General features: G+C 45.1%; 1 protein-coding gene across 1 annotated transcript in view; it reads right to left on the bottom strand.

Annotated features, from left to right (window-relative positions):
* The window catches only part of ANKRD9 (ankyrin repeat domain 9), a 28,824-nt gene extending 16,509 nt beyond the window's left edge, over nt 1-12,315 (bottom strand). The window contains exon 1 of the mRNA XM_085626334.1: nt 12,157-12,315. The gene's annotated coding sequence lies outside the window, so the exon portion shown is untranslated. The remainder of the gene's footprint in view (nt 1-12,156) is intronic.
* Between the last annotated feature and the right edge of the window lie 1,296 nt (nt 12,316-13,611).

The following is a 13,611-nucleotide window of genomic DNA, read 5'->3' as shown; positions in this document are numbered from 1 at the left end:
AGGCAGCCAGATCTCGCTCGTAATTTTCGTAATGAGACATGTCTCAAGGGAGTTGGAATCACTCTAATCACAAATTCCCCAGAGGGAAGCCAGTAGTTTGCAGCCCTGATCAGCTTAGAGGCAGGTCGTCAGGAGGGAGCAATTAGCTGGTGCAGAGATGCCAGAGGTACCAAAAACTGTCAGTACAGGGCTTAAGAGCTGTCAGTACAGGGCTTAAGAGGGAGAGTTCGGCCCTGATCGCCTGAAGGGACAGTTGTTATAATGTCCTAGTTAATTTCACTACCCAAATCTAGGAAGTTTTTCCAAAAATAATTTCCAACAGCGGGAGAAATAAGAAATCTTTCAAATATTTGTGAATGAAAAGGCCCAGTACCGGCGCAATCCCCTTTTCTTCCAGCCTGGGGAGAAGGCGGCTCCAGCATTCGGCTCTGAAACTGCCTCGCGTACACTGGGATGCGTGCAGGGTTGCGTAGAGGTAGCGCACATGTAGCCCAATTGGGCTACATAATGTGCCCTCGCTCCCAGGAGGGGCCACTCCCTAGAAGTAGCGCAAAGAGCACACGTACCGCAGCGGCAAATGCCGCGTTCGTGAGGAAAAAGCAGCGGTGGAGGGCAAAACCAGAGAAAACACTAGTCAGAAGGGAAGGCGCAACTGCGCCGATATCGGGGGAAATGAAATAAATAATAAAATATCAAAGGGACCGCCGATCGTGCGAGATAGCCGATCGTGTACGCCGAGTGTTTACTACATAAGCAATATAAAACATGCAAAACTTAATATTGTAAGCAATATGACTCACATATGAACAGTTTAAAATATGCAAAATAGAGATGCACTCATCTTGACTGCGGAGCAGCAAAGAAAGAGGCAGTAAAGATGATGCCTCTCTATTTTGTATATGCTGGACACTGTTGATTGGTGGTTTATGGAGGCGTGCGTGGTTCAAAGTCTCATGAGAAATGTAGTGTTTTCAATACATAACTGTTTTTTCATTGGCTGCTGTAAATTAAGAAGCATAATCCTCACCTCCGTGTCCTTAATAGAATCTAAAATTCTTGCTGCAACAAGCTAGAGATTTTTCTAGTGCACACTTGACTGCGCAGCCGGTCTTTGGAGGCCGAGTCGAACGTGTTAGAGGGCCCAGACCAAAACTTGGCTCTGGTGGGGCTTGAGAGATCCCTGGGTGAGTGCCCCTCCTTACAGCAGGACTAAAGGGGATGGAGGAATGAGAGGAGTGGGCAGGGAATGGCAGGGTACCAAATGGCCAGATGCGTCCTCCCACCAAAAGCGCACGAATATCCCTCCCATGGGATTGGACCACACCATTTAAATCGGCCAATGAGGGTGGAGGGTGACAGAACCGGAATGGCCAAAAAGGTACAGAACGGGGCAACAGCCTCACTGTTCTTGAAGTTGTTCCATCCACCCACACCTGAGGAACAAGGTTTGCGGGTCTCGCAGTCATGAACCTTCCTGGGTTTAGTGGGCGGAAGCAGCACCATTGACCGGTATCAAGAACACTCACCAGCGTCCGGAAGTCCTAAGGAAGGCTAAGGTTGCCATACCAGATGGCTTTGGGATGCCTAATGGCACGGCACCGGGGAGAGCATAGAGGAGTCTATTAGGAAGTCGCAAAGCAAACACAGCACTTGCTGCCCATCCACACCCTGAGGAGCCTACGAGGTCAGACATCAGTAGAAAGGGAAGCCTAGAAGCTGCTGCGCTCAACCCACAGTCCAGTCAAACGCTGAGTGACTACTGAATTTCTGTCAATGAGCGGCAACACTTATTTATGGTCTTATCAATGATTTATTTCAGGGCTATATGATGAGTGATTTACAGCTATCAATGAATTATGATTTTATTAATAACCTGCAGCCCAGTTATAGTCAAACAGAGTCTCTGTGGACAGAGGGTGGTTTGGTTGGTGGAAAGTTGGGGTCAGGTAGCACGACTGGGCAGGTTTGGAGGCAGGCAGAGATGAGAGAACTGCTCTGAATTTCTAGGGGACAATAATAGCCCGGCAGCCTCTGAATATTACACTATGGGGTCAAAAACAATGGACTGGTATGTGCCTCAGAGTAATTACAAGTAGCAAAGATCAGCTCACGCATTTCATGCTTATCTTTTTTGTTTTGCTAACATTTTCAATAAGAGGAGCATCTATCAGCAGGTTCACACACTTACTGCTGGGATCTCCATATATAATATTCAGGTCTTCCAGGGAGACAGATCATTGGGTTAGTATATCTTTTACAGAGAGGTGCGTATGTTTACACTTGCGTGTAACCTGGAGCATACAGGTCCCAATTTCTATGGGTATAGTGTATCGCTGCAACTACTTTAGAGATCTGAGTTTACTTCTTTTTTATGTCACAGTCCCCCACCATAGGACACACCATGGGCTATCACAATTAACTGCTGGGTTTGGAGTGTCACCTGTAGGTAACGGTTTCCATTCTATTGAGAAAGCTCACTTCTGCGAGTGCGCTGACAGCAATAGGTTTGCACTGTAATGGAAGGGGGAAAGGATACATCCAAACAACCAATACAATGAAGTGAGAGGGAGATACTCCTGCAGGGCGGAGGCAAAGCCCACTCCATGTATATATTTTAATGGAATATGCCTCCTTATCCCGCAGTCTTTTTGTCCGCAGGGAATCACAACGCGGTTGTTACAACAACCGTGTTGTGATTCCGCATACCATTACTCCGCAAGTCGGAACAACGACTTGCGGAGGGGGGGGCGCTGGAAGTTGGAAAAGTATAATTTACTATTCCAACTCCAGTCCGTGCGGACAGTAGGGAAGGTGTTGGATTTTAAATCCAACACCTTCCCCCCCTCCGCAAGTCATTCTTCCGACTTGCGGAGTAATGGTATGCGGAATCACAACGCGGTCGTTGTAACGACGCGTTGTGATTCTCTGCGTACAAAAAGTTTCGTTATAAACGTTGTTTACCATTTTAATGTATTGTTGACAATATGTCATTCAAACAGCTATGCTGTCAAACCAGATCTTAAAAGAGAACTTAAAAATCAACAAATGCACTCCGACTTCATGCTCCTGCCTCAGCAAGACCACACAAACTCTGCTGGTGCCATGTCATCAGTATTTTGTGCTTTGCTTTCTTCCTCGTCCACAATTTGTCCTTTGATTAGGAACAAGAGATCAGACAAGTGCCCTCATTTCCTTCTTAAAAAAATATCTAAGCTGAAAGAGTACCTGCTGTGGAGACAACATATCTTAATTCTGCCCTGAGCCTCCTTCTCACTGAACTCTGTGACCCTTCCCATTCCTCCTTTCTCCTACTCTCACTGCTCCCTTTTACCCAAAAATCTATGCCACATCACACCCCCCCCTTCCTTTTTAGAAACACTTTATTTCGATATAAATAGCAACATAACATGACATAGTGGAAACTGCATATATTGAGCGTTAGTGATTACGCTGGCCTGGATCATATGCTCGAGTCTAGTGCCTTGCTATATCTCTCTTAGCTACTAACAGACCATTAGTTAGCTAACTCCTAACAGCCCGTGTACACCCAGGATCCTCCAGCAGACCCAAAAGTACCATTCTAGGGGACAACTCAATAGCCATTCCAGCACCCCAGATGAGACTTGTGCGGCTAATAATCTATAAACCCTCGCTCGGCAAGAGAGAGGACGAATGAGCGGGACTAGTGTATTGGGAACTGCACCTTCCAAGGCATCATGCAAACCATCAAAAGCAATCCTGATAAACTACTGGTGTACCCCTAGAGATTATACGTTGTAGTGAGTATACTGTACTGGTCCAAACCTGTGGATTCACTCATACTCCCAGGGTCAAGTGGAAGAACCTTCCTATCTGTGTATACGACACTTGGGGCCTGATAACGAGTTTGGCGATCCGAACGCTGCGACCTCTAGAAGACCGCAGCACTGGCTGTCTTCAGACCTCTGTATTATGAGTTGACGACAGGGCCAGCGGTGGTATTACTGGCGGCGGTCAATGGTTTTCCATATTTATCAACCCCTGTGTGTATTTTTCTACTGCACATGTGTCGAATGTACACATATGCATGATACATGTGGAAAAATATCACCTACCCATTTACGGAGTCTGACCCATATGTAGGCAGTCCAGTCAATGGGCATATGGTACAAAACAGACTTGCCAGTATATCGCCACAAACAGGGTCATATTCTTTGAGGTGACGATGCTGCTGTAAAGGAGGGACCTGGAGAAAGGGATCGACGTTGAACTTTGATGGGAAGAACAGGAAAGGGGTGAATATGCCCCTCAAATCCTTCGATTTAACCGTGGGTACGGCAGTTCCTGGACCACCAAATTCGTAATCAGGCCCCAAGACAACTGGAGGAGAAACCTCTTTCCATTCTCAATAGTCTTTCGGGCCAATAGTATACTCTGTGTAAATATACAAATTGAATTAGACATAGCATAGATGAGATTACAAATTCCCTGGGGGCCATCCTTGTCTGGTGCATTAACTATCATCTTAGGATAAACCATTGAAACTCATTTTGCCCCCAACTCAGTAATCGTTAGTTAAGCCTCTAACAGACTAAACTCGGATGGGGCTGTTTGATCACTTTTGTATGCATCAGTGCTTAATTTGTGCCAGTGATTGCTGATGGGGCCCACCAGCACTGATTTCTGGATACCTGCATATAATTTTACTCATTAGACTATGTTCAGGAGCAAGAGAGAGAAGAACATAAGGGATAAAGAAGGGGGAGAGAAAGAAAGAAATAGTGACAAATGGCGAAAGCGGGAATGAAAAAGAGCCTGCAAGCAAGAGTGAGATAAAGAAGCAGGGAGTGTCTGGTGGTGAATGGAAGAGACATGAGGTGGAATGAAGACTACACAGCCTTGGTACTTACCCCGACTTTCGATAGTGTCAGCTGCGGGCTTCTGAGCAAACCTTTGCATCTCAGCACTTTTTCTTTTACAAATTATGCACTGACATTGTAGATATACATATCAATGGGACTTATGTAAGCACAATTTCATCCCTAGCTCACAAAAGTATTTCTTATAATCTCCTACTTGAGCATCTCCCAACTCTTCTTATTGTTGTTTATATTTATTGGAAAAAGAACATATATCAGTACATAATCAGTGATACAGGATATCAGTTCTTAAGGAACAAATATCTGGAAAGAAACAATAATACAGTACAGTGGGGGAGGTTCTCCCCATATTCCGAAGAGGCATCAAAGACGGAGTGGTGCCGGGATCGACTGGGGAAAGGGAAGGGTTAACAACTGCAAGACAATGACAGCTACAATTACAACCATCCATGATCAGGACTCCTACAGGGCAGCCCATGCCTAGAATCTGGACAGAATGAGACTTTATACCCCACTCTGTTTATGGCGACTAGGGTGGGGCTGAGCAGGGGAAAAGGTGCAACCATCTCAGTGTTCACTTGTTCAAGGCCGTTGGGTGCAATCATATATAACGGACAAGGTTAACATATTGCAATGAGGTATAAGATACAGAAACCAAATAGCATATAGCATTTGACATTTGTATCTTATACAGAATATGCAACTTATTTAACATATTAGATTTATGGGGAGCCAGGGACCCCTGCCAAAGGCCACCTCAGCTCCAAGTAAAATAATAAGAATAACCACCAAGTCCTCCGCTCTTATACGTAGGTCGCACACATCCTCCAACTTTTATATGCCTATCAGATCCCATGGTCAGAATCCTGTCAAGGACGTTATTTGGAGCCAACCATTTGCCATGGCACTGGGGAGACTCCGTGGTCAACTTACCAGCCCATCTTATGCGCTGAGGGCCCTAGGCCAGCAGTCGAGTACTACTCTAGAGGCTGTGGACAGATTATTGGGAATCGGGCCACCATTAGGCATATTCACTAGACTGACATTGTTGGACAGGTCATGCTTCAGTAAAGTGGCTAGAACGTTCTTCTATCCAAACATCCAGGGCCAGATGTACGATTTTGCAAGAGCAAACGGGTCTGCAAACCCGTTTGCCCATGCAAAAACAGCATGGGCAATGTATAATCCCTATTTTGCGAGTCACAATTTTTTATGACTCATAAAATAAGGGTTTTGCGACTCGCTATGAGGAAGGGGCATTACCTTCCTAATAGCGAGTGCCACCCTATGTAAGAATGTTTTGCATCCGCAATTGCCTGCGCAAAACACTCACAAATTACCACCCTCTTCAAGAAGGTGGTAATGCACTCGCAAAAGGGAAGGGGTCTCCAGGGGACCCCTTCCCCTTTGCAAATGCAGGGGAAAATATTTTTAAGGGCAGGCAAGGTCCTGCCCTTAAAAAATTAAACGTTTCAATTTTTTTTTTTTAAATGCATCCCGTTTTCTTTCCTTTAAGGAAAACGGGCTGCATTAAAAAAAAAAAAAAACTGCTTTATTTAAAAGCAGTCCCAGACATGGTGGTCTGTTGAGCCCACCAGCAAACCATACCTGGTAGGGCCTGCCATTCCCAATGGGGTCGGAAATTGCGAGAGGCTCATTAATATTCATGAGCCTCTCAATGTGCGACCCCATTAAGAATCGCTAACAGTGTGAAATACACTGTTGTACATTGGAAATAGCGCCTCGCAAATTGCGAGTCGCAAAAAACTTGCAATTTGCGAGGCGCTATTTCCACGGTCATACATCTGGCCCCCAGTCATTTATTACTATCAGATGGGCTACCCAAAACATGGTTGCATTTCTGCTATCGTAAGGGCTTGGGCCTACTCAGACTGAATACACTTATCCAGGGGCACCCAGAAGCCACAAGAACGGGCGAATATAATCGTGTATAGTATGGAACACATAACCCATTTGGACCTCTACGTCTCCGTCAAATCTATACGGCTGGTCCCATGCTTCACACTAATCTACTTCCGCACTCCCGCCATTTCCCACGCTCTCTTACTCTCCCACCTGGCCCCTCTGAGACATGACAGTGCCATAGACAGGTGATTATATTCAAACAGTGGATCCCCTCCCCTGTGCAAGTGTTTCTTTTACTAGCTGCAGCTTTTCAACAGTATCCTATAAACATTCCACTTTTTCAAGAAAACATAAGTTTAAAACATATTTGTTGATGCCAAAAATGTATTCCTTTCTTCACAAGTTGACAATAACATATTATACCAATGTTTTACACCTAAGAAACGGAATGATTCTCCTCGAGCTGGCATCCTCCAAGCTAAAAGTTAGCGCTACAGAAAAAACAAATAAATAAAAGATTATGTTTCTAATCCTAAGGGGTTCTTTGCCTACCCTCTGTCCCTGCACAGAGTGTTAGAACAATTATACCAGCTGTGCGGGAGGGCTCTGTTTCCAACCACATCTGCCCCAGGCTGAACCAGAACATGAAGAGCCTTTATTTATTCTTAACACATGGTCAGTCAGCATTACAAACCGGTCGAACGACCCACATGGCACGCAGTCTCGAACACTCTGTACAATATTGGGTATAAAAGGGCAGGACTGGGCCAGTCCCAGGAGAGGGGAACCTGCTACGACCTGACAGACCTCACAGAAACAGGACCTGGCGCTTCAACCGGTCTATCGTGTCTGGCCCCGACTGGTTCTGGCTGTGCTCCCAACCTCAGACGGGGGGTCATGTCTCCGTCGCAGCCCCATCCCCGCTCGTCTCTTTCTTTGGAGGCGTATACAAAGCCACCCCTTGCCAATTCTCCGATTTCTCGCTCTTTCTCCTATGCAAGCCTCTGAGTTGCTGGGCAATGGGCACCTGTAACCCCTGAGGAAATATGTAAGGAATTTGGTAGAGCCCTCTAGTCACACCCAACCTGACAATTTCTGAAAAGCGCAACACTCACCAATCTGAAGATACACTTCCACACAACCGATCTGCGATGGAAATGTTTGGAAAGCAATACCCTGGGACTATCTAAATGCGATGCAGTGCCATAGTAATGGCAGACATTGTCACATCTAAATGCCAATTAACAATAAATTATTCAGACACCATCTAGCAAGCACCTTCCAGCTTCACACTGCATGTTGTTTCTACTGCCAGTAGTGTGTCTGCTGAAGCTTCATATATGTCATTTCCCCACAGCCTCCGTTGTGCATGGAAACTTAGTGTACACACAACTGTCAACACCCGTATTTGGAAGGTGTCACCTGCTTTTTACTTATATTTAGCCGCCTGACAAACAAAATGACCCCATATACTTTAAGAGTAACTTGCTTTTCAAACTTTAAAAAAGCGGGCCTTCCCCATTGACCTTACTGTGCTAACTTTCTTCAACACCTGACTTCATCCGCATTTTTTTAGGCAAAAGGTTGACAGGTATAGACTCGTGCAATTGATAGCACTGAATTTGTACTCTCCATGCTTGCCTTTAAAAATACAATGTTCCTAATATCCAGGGGCTGGAGTTAGAATAGCAAACTATTAAGCACTTGAATATTTGGGAACATTTCTAAACCTACACTCCAATGTTCAGGGGAGGAACAGAATACAGCTGCTTCCGGAGGGCCCAGACAAGCGGGTTCTTCAGAGGTTAGAAGGCCCCCCTCCTGCAGCAGCAGATGTGCAGTACCACAAAGAAACAAACGCTCTACTAGAGGCAGACATGATAGTTCTCACAGCATCTCACTCAGCACCCCTCATCCCTTCCCTCAGTATCAGCAAGGGGTTTCAGTTCTGCTGGCACACCGGTGCCCAAATTATACCCAGACACTGCTCAAAATCATTTACTGTCCTACTGTGAATCAGTTCCTCACACTGCACTAACTTTGAATAAGCATGCGCATCATAAGTGCCACAGACTACCACTGAATGTGTGTACTGTGCAACGCACTAAGGAGCATATTTATCATTATATCACGCAGCGCAGCAAGCCACCTTGCTGCGCTGCATGATAGGGTACTCAACGTACTACGGCGCATTCCTGTCTTTTCCCAACACAGGCGCACAATGTGCTGCCTGGTGCCAACGCAACCACTCTTGCACCATGGTTCAAGGGTGCTTGTGTTGTTAGCAAGATTGTTTTTGTGCAGGAAGGAACACCTTCCTGCACAATAACAATCGCCTAAGGCATTTTCCTCTCTCTACGCGTGCTGCAGATTGCATCACACATATAAAGCGGAAAAAACAAGGAAAAAATAAACCTATTTCTCCTTGTTGCGCCTCACCTGGGGAGGCATAGGAGTTTAGGCGCATTCCCATGTCTACCACTTATGGAAAATCTGAGAGTACGTCAAAATCCATGGGTTTGGCATAGGAAAACCCACGCACCACCCATGGAACGCCTCCGTGGGGCAGAGTAACGTAATGCAGCTATCTGCGCGGCGTTGCATTACTCTGAATTTATCTAGCCACTCAGGGCCACACAAGGTGGCCACACAAGGTGGCCATGCGTGGCTTAATAAATCACATCTCAAGGGTTGTGTCACTTTTGCACCCCGTTGCGTGGTGCAAAGGGGATGCTACCCTTGATAAATATGGCCCTAAGTTAACACGGAATGTGCAGACTGTGAACAGAGGCACACAATATACAAGAGCCACACCTAACACTCAGTGTGCTGACCTTATACGAGCCACGCACTAACTTAAAAAACAATACACAATGAATAAGCAGACTACATAAGAGCCACACCTACCTACCACTGAGTGTGCAGACTGTGAATAAACACAGTCTACGTAAGAGCCACCCACTAACTTCAATAAAGACACGGTATCTAAGCACACTGACCTTACAGTACATAAGAACATGCAGGAGCAGAGCACCTCACTAAAATAACAATGAAAAGACACAGACAATAAGCTACTTCCAAATAAAGCGACAATATAAATCACGTTCTACTGCTCCCCACATGCGCACTGAGTCCTACCCTTGAATGGGCAGGCACTGCCCTCCTCCTCAGTAGGCATGTGCAGTATCAGCCACACACACTGTCCTACCGCTGAATAAGCACAGACACTATCATTCACACACTGAATAAGTACAGCATTAGTGACACACTTTATTCGAGAGTTCAAGGAAGATGTCGGTGCAGGTTCGCCTGATGGCATGTTACTCTCATGGAACGTCCAAGACTCTCACTGGACTGGGTTCCAAAGTAGGGGTGAAAGTAATTTACTTCCGCGTCACTATGAGAAATCAAAAGTAATCATAATAATTGTGTGAACTGGTGTGATTATAGGGATTTTGTGCAATGGGTGAAAACTACATGCCGTCTAGGCCAACTCCAAAGGTCTTGCAGAAGATGTGGAAATCGAGTCGTTTTCTGGCTACGATTTACTGAGATTTCTGACTTTTTGCAGGTTCACAAAGATCCCCTCATATGTTCCTGGAATTGTATGCAAATCGCATTAGTCCATGTGTACTGCTAATCATCCAAACATGCCCTTGTCAATTGTCAATGAGGCAGAAGTGTACATTCGCAGATTTTTTACTTAACTTTTTTCTGCACCAGTAAAATAACATTCCAGGTGGAGAAACCTCTTCTTTTAAAACCCCATGGAAGATAGGAGTGTTCCCTTTCATTTCCTACATTCACGCCTTTTACATGAGTAGTCTAATGTTTGTTTCTTTCCCGCCCCACGAGTAAATTTAGAACTACAATCCAGCCTACTGATCGATTATCCACAGTACTACTTGTATTTTGCAGCAGGTGGAAATATCTACAGATCCTGACTCAGTAAATAATAATCCGGGAATTCAGTCTCCTAATTTACTTCTATTTCAAACCAAAATTCAACCACACTGTGCAAAATAAGATTACGAATGAAACCTAAAGTGTTAACGCATGACCCATAGAATAAAGATGTGAGCATCTGCATTTGACAATCTCGACTCCTTTGACTGCCTTCAAGGAAACAACATAATAAGAAATCATAACTTTTTTTGCTTTTCACATTTAACAAAGTTGTTTAGTCCATTAAAAACCCGTGCGTGGATTTGTCACTTGTATCTGGGTGCTCCCTTTTATTTGTGTCATGCTTGACAACCTTTACGCCTCTATTAAACAATGACTAAGTGCTAGAGACTATTATGCAGTGCGTTTATTAAACACTACCAAGGGGTCATAATACACGACAAGCCTGCCATGCTATCACTTTAACAGGGCTCCTTTAATACAACGGAGATCTCCAGTTGGCCCATGAGTCTGTGTGAGTTTTGTCTTCACTTTTACTACCAGCAATTCGGTATTTATAAGGGAAGAACACAACTGCAAGTCCCACAAGAGAGAGAAAAATACTGTGTCACAGACTTATCCGTGAGGCTAAAAATTCTCTTTCCGCTAGGTATTCCGAACGCAAAGTTGTACTGTTTGAAAGAAAACATTTACCACTGACATTTAATCAACGTTATTCCATGGGGCCAGGTACATATGATGAAGAACATCAAAGAGGGGACAGTGGGAATCAGGGAAGGACAGTGTGGGAGAAAGAGGAAAATTGGGAGAAAAAGTGAAAGACGAAGGAGTAGTGTAGAGATTTATGAGTGTGTGGCTGACAGACAACATGTATTGGCGCATCACTTTTTTAATCTTAGATCTTTTGAAGACTGTATGAATTACAGTAACGCACTTCCTGAATGATTTTACCAAGGGTTGTTTGTTTATTAATAGGTCCCTCTGGAAAGCGTCATTAATGTGTACAATACACAAAAGATAGAGTAAAGGGGAGATAGTTAAAGAGAGATAAAAGAGGGTGGTGGAAAAGGAGAGTGCTGGGAGAAAATTGCCAGATGTGTAAAGATTGACCCGAAGAGAGAGTGAGACACAGAAAGTGAGAGAGAAATAGAGACAGAAAAAAGAGAAGGGGAGAGTGGAAAAAAACATGGAGGCAGAGAACGGCACGAATGAAGGGTGACAGTGAAAGAGAGTGGATGAAAGGAATGGGGCGGTGTAATTATTTGTATAATGCACTGGAGAGGGAAAGGGAATAGCAGGTGAGGGCTTCTATATATGAATCTGAAATGGACCTCGTCAGCTTCGACCGGCCCAGCCAGCCACACATACGTACGTACCTAAGAAACCCTCACTAAGAAAAGAAGGGCGGCACCAGTCAACACCATGGAATTTCCCCGCGTACGCAGAGGCGCACCAGTCACACATAATGAAATACCTCGTGTACAAACAGGCAGCTTCAGTTAAACGCATGCTGCTGTAGACTGACCTTGTTCCTCGTTATGCTTCTTTTCCTCCGTCGCGGGTGCCCAGAGGTGGTGTCTGCTTTCCTCTCCTTCGTCTGGGGTTTCCCGGAGATACCTCCTTTCTCCCGCCGGCAAACACTTGCTGCTCGCCCGGATCGCTTTTATTCATTCCCTGAACCCTGAAGGTCGTCAGGCGCCTGAATAGTTTCAATTGGCTGGCGGCTGCGCCCGCGCCTGTGATTGGCCGAAGAGGGAGGCCGGCTTCCTCTATTACAGTGCGTCACACAAGGGCAAAGTTCCAAGAAAGTTGTGCTGTGTTTGGCATTCCGGTAGTGACAGGAGGGAGAGGCAGGGGCCTGCAGGGTGACGACCGACAGGAGGGAGGCCTGCACAGGGACGTTGTAAACATGGAAAACAGCAGCCCCTGTACTGATCGAAAGCAGTGCAGCATAATGCAGAACTGAGGAGGCATCTTGATGCTCTAAATAAGACACTGGCTTCACAATAAGAGCTGGAAACAATTCTCGCGAAACTAACCAGTTATGTGTCACCAACGAAGGTTGTGGGTAGGGCCTATAATATAAATAATGCAAACATTTTACAATATGCAGAAAAGTGGATTTTTCCTCTCTGCAAGCATGAACATGTTCAGGCAGTAATAGAGTCAATTAATTTGAACAAAAAATTAATTAACATGGTAAGCTAAATTGTGCCCTAAAGTGTAAAACTTAAAGTGAAGCTGACATGCATTTGAAATATGTTCACTCTCAGTAGGCAATCATTGTTATCCATGTAGGCCATAGAAAGTCCATGAAGCAAGCTTTTTTCTTTTGCCAGAAGGGAATTCGATATTGCTGAAATGTGCACAGTTTGAGTTAGAAGCTTGACCCTGGAATGACCTGCTTAGTGATGTTGTCATAACTGCAGAATCTTTCCGTTTAACAAAATGTATTACTTTATTAAGCAACATTTTTTATTCTTGAATGTCATGAACTTCCTATTTTCTTATGTTTAAACAGAATAACCTGCATTTAAACAATAATGATTGATTTATAGTGTGAAAGAATGCAGGGCCGGCTTTAGGGCGGTGTGACTGGTGCCACCGCACTGGGTGCTGGCTTCCTGGGGGCGCTCTGTTTGAAAGTTTATTAAGCTTTTGGAGCACCTGCTGCAGCGTTTCTTTCCGCTGGCAATTACCAGGCCTCACATAAATGTCAAGAAAACTCGTGTGATTAATTATCTTCCTGGAGAGAGATCAGCATTTTGTATAGTTGAGGTTTTGACTTAGGTCACTTCTTGCTCGTATCTCACTCCCTCGCCTGTCGCTGCTGAAAATCTCCAGACCTGCTCTTCTTTCGTGGCGGGAGCCGGGAGCCTTGCTGTGGTCCTGTATTTGCTGCAGTTCCCCCCCCCGCCGCAGGAGAATAGGCGCTGCCGCAGAGCGGGGGGAACTGGCCTGAACTACAATACCCAGGATC

The sequence above is a fragment of the Triturus cristatus genome, chromosome 9, assembly GCF_964204655.1.
Source record: "Triturus cristatus chromosome 9, aTriCri1.1, whole genome shotgun sequence".
Classification (NCBI taxonomy): domain Eukaryota; kingdom Metazoa; phylum Chordata; class Amphibia; order Caudata; family Salamandridae; genus Triturus; species Triturus cristatus.
This window is presented reverse-complemented; position numbering and strand designations above follow the sequence as displayed.